We start from the raw sequence: 4,354 nt of genomic DNA on the forward strand, positions 1-4,354 counted from the left end.
TTTGGAATCACAGTTGCCGAGGAGGATATTGTGATCCTTTCTCTTCTTAGACTCCGAAAGAGTTGGCATAGTTATCAGGACTCTGTGACTAGTCAGGAGAAGCTGTCAGATTGGGAATGACTATGGTCAGATTTGATGCAAGATGAGATCAGGAGGAATACCAGGGATGGCTCTTCATCAAAGACTTATGATGAAGAATATTGTGCCTTAGTGTTTAAGGAAAGGAAGGGGAAGGGTAAACTTACTTGTTCCAAATCAGATTCTTATCACAGAGGTAAAAATAAGGACACGACGAAAGTTAAATGCTTTCATTGTCACAAGATGGGTCACTTCACTACAAATTTTCCATTGAATAAGTCGAAGGAGAAGTCCTCAAGAGGAGCGGCAGGTAGGGCTTTGGTTTCCCAATTCGAATTGGAATCTTCCCTCATTTTATGCATGGTGCCTTCAGTGATGGGAAGTTTCTGGTACTTAGACAGTGGAGGTTCTTTCCACATGACTGGCCAAAAAGAGTTATTTAGTGAACTAGAGGAGAAAGATCTCAAGATGGATGTCAAGACAGGTTATGACGGTAAGTATAGTGTTACTGTGTGGGCACTATTACTTTTCAAAGGGAGCATGTAGCTCCACTCAGCTTGAAGAATGTTATGAATGTACCTGGACAGACAAAGAACTTGGTATCCATTTCCATGCTTGAGGATAGAAGCTATGATGTGATATTTTCAGAAGGAAAGGCGTTCATTCAACACATAGGCATTGGTCAAGTAAAGAAGATAGGGATTCGTGTTTAGAATCTCTATAAGATAGAGGTAGAGGATTGTGTTTATTTGAGTTCAAAAGTAAAAAAGATGCAGAGCCAAGATGTTGGCAAGTTGTGGCACAGGTGCTTGGGCCACTTGCATCATGGGGCTTTAAAGATATTGCAGCAAATCTCTACCAGTCTTCAAAAAGGTATTTTTGAGAAAGTTGATACATGCAAGGGCTGTATTTTGGGAAAATACACCAAGTCTTCCTTTGGAGACAGAGACAGTTGAGCAGAGTCTATTCTGGAGGGAGTCCATTTAGATGTGTGTGGACCATTTTCAATAGTATCCACCACCAAACACAGGTATTATGTTATATTTGTAGATGACTATTCTCATAAATGTTGGATATTTTTCATGCAGAGAAAGGATTAGACATTCCCAAAGTTTTGTGAATTCAAAGTATTGGTCGATGAAGAGTTAGGAAAGAAGGTTAAATATCTATGTACTAATAATGGTGGAGAATATGTCTCCAATGAGTTTAATAACTTCTGTGCAATGGAAGGGATTAAATGAGAGTTGATGGCACCTCATAACCCTCAACAAAATGGGGTTGTTGAGAGGAAGAACATGAGCATAGTAGGGGCAGGAAGGGAAATGTTGCATGATCAGGGCCTACTACTATATTTTTGGGCTGAGGCATGCAACATAGTGTTTTATGCTTAGAATAGTTTTCCACGTCGGATACTTGAGAGTAAAACACCGAAGGATTCTTATTTCGGTAAGAGGCCAAATGTTGGTCACTTCAGGATTTTTGGGTTATCGGTTTGTGGGGTACACTAATACTTCCCACAACTATCAGGTATACATGCAAACTAGTTGGATGACAGTGGTTCGCAGGGATGTCAAGTTTGATGAGGAGAAGGCCATGCGCATATCCGTTGAGAGGGATCTTGAGCTACATGTGGAAGAGGAACTTTTAGTTCCTAAGTTTGAGGAGCCTTACATTGATGTGGAGAAGCCGCATGGAGAGGTTTTGGGAGTGGAGACATCCACTCAAGCGGAGTCTTCGAGAGAGGGAAGAAAGCGCACTAGAGAGGATGACAGATTATTGGATGATGCACGGAAGAATGTGGGAGCACCGTCTTCTAATCATAGACAGAGGAGGTCACCAGAGAGGTACACTAGATACATGGAACTTATGGGTGCATGTGTTGTGATAGAGCCATCTTCCTTTCATGAAGCAGTACAACATCCAATTTGGGTTGATGTGATGGTGGAGGAGTATGAATCCATAGTTTGAAACAGTGTTTGGGATGTAGTCCTGAGACCAAAGGACAAGTTAGTTGTGAGCTCCCATTGGCTCTACAAGGTAAAGCAAGCTGTAGATGGTAGTGTGGAGAAGCATAAGGTAATATTTGTGGCCCATGTCTTTTCATAGGTAGAGGGGATTGACTATGATGAGACCTTTACTCCTGTTGCAAGCTACTCATATATCATATCTATTTTGGCACTATCTGCACAGATGGGTTGGAGTATCCATCAGATGGATGTTAAGACTGCCTTCCTCAATGGCATGATTGAGGAAGAGGTGTACATAGAGCAGCCTGAGGGTTTTGAAACCTTGGACCGTGATTCACATGTGTGCTGACTCAAGAGAGTGTTGTATGGGTTGAAGCAAGCACCCTGTGCTTGGTACACTAGGATAGATAGCTACTTCACTAGGTTGGGCTTCACAAAGAGTGAAGCGGATGCGAAAATGTATCACATAGTGGTGGAGGGTAAGCTTTTGATCATTGTACTTTATGTAGACGATCTCATACTGACAAGTGATGAGAAGTTCATCAAATATTACAAGGAGGACCTTGCAAGAGAGTTTGCAATGAAGGACATGGGGCTCATGCATTATTTTATTAGCATGGAGGTATGGCAAGGAGATGGGGAGTTGTTTGTTTCTCAAGGCAAGTATGCCAATGAAATACTCAGGAGATTCCGCATGGGGAGCAGTAAACCCATGGAGACTCCTCTAGCTGGTAACTGAAGGAAGGAGGATGCTACTTTGGGAGAAGTAGTGAAATCTATTGTTTACAGGCTTCTTGTGGATTCACTCATGTATTTGGTGAATACACAACAAGGTATGTGTTATGCAGTTAACTAGCTTAGTCAAGTGATGGTTATGCCTACCAAGCTGTATTGGAAGGTGGCAAAGCATGTATTGAGATACTTCAGAGGCACTGCTCAGTTTGGGTTGTAGTATAGACCAACAGAGGGAATGAAGCTTCAAGGCTTCACAGATGCAGATTGGGTGGGGATTCCATTTGATTGGAAGAGCACATCAGGAGGGATCTTTAGAATTGGTTCAACTGCAGTTTCTTGGTATAGTAGGAAACAATGATTGGTTGCACTGAGTTCGGTAGAGGAAAATTACATGGTTGCAAGTCAATAAACATGAGAGGATATCTGGATGAGGAAGATCCTGGTTGGTTTTCTTGGTCAACAGATGGATCCAACAATGATTTATTGTGATAATCAAAGTTGTATCAAACTCCCTGAAAATCTAGTTTTTCATGATCGGTCCAAGCATATAGATATCCGATATCATCATCTCAGAGATTGTGTATTGAGGTGGATCATGTTGTTAGATTACATTTCCACAGAGGAGAAAGATGCTGACATCTTGACAAAGGCATTGCCAAGATGTAAATTCAAGTTTCACAGAGACATGATTGGGGTAGTGGATAATCCTTTCTTGTTGAGAGGAAGTGTTGAGAAATGGCAACAAGAAATCCCAATTTAATTTGTCCTTGAATTAAACTATGAATCAAAATAGAATTCTTTTTTGATAACAATTTGAAAATAATTAATTAAGTACTCAATTAATTTAGGAAATTTGAATTGGAAGTCTTTTAGAAGTCATGTATATGTTATCCCTAATTTATACGAGTTAAGGATGAGTTATGAATGAGTTGTAATTAGTTAACTCAGTTTATTGAGTTCAGTCCAGTGAAATTAATTCCAATCAGTTTCAGGAACTAATAGCGATTAAACAGTCAGTTGGGACACTAATGACCTAATTAGTGCTACTTTAGTTAACTGAAGGTTCCACCATCAGAAACTCATGCATGTTGATTATGAGAAATACCCACTAGAGACTAGAGTGCATGGATAATGTACTATTTGTTTTATTTTTTTCTGAGTTACACTGATAGTGCATGCAATCAGAAACTGATCCTTGAGAGATTGCACTATTTTTAGAGGCTTTATTTCCCTTTAAATACAAGCTATCCTTCATAGGAATTACACATTGGAATAGAGACTTGGAGAGCTTGTGAATTTGCTAAGCTTTGTCCTTGAGCTTTCTTATGATTTGGGGATTGAATTTGCTGAGTGTTGGGATTGTTCTAGAGAGAACAAGCGTTGTAATTTCATCTTGATTTTCTGGATTAATACAAACCATATAATGGGGTTTTGCGTTGTGGCTTTCCCAAGATATGAATTTTGTTATGTGTCTTTGATTATCTTCCTCTATTGATTATTGTTTGTTCAATGTTTATGGGCTTCCACTGTAAAGAGTAGAAGTAGATTCTTGTCTCTTTCTTTAGCAAATTGCA

The sequence above is a fragment of the Pinus tabuliformis genome, chromosome 3_2 (assembly GCF_031772625.1).
Source record: "Pinus tabuliformis cultivar Carrire ecotype Pingquan chromosome 3_2, CPIR1, whole genome shotgun sequence".
Lineage (NCBI taxonomy): Eukaryota > Viridiplantae > Streptophyta > Pinopsida > Pinales > Pinaceae > Pinus > Pinus tabuliformis.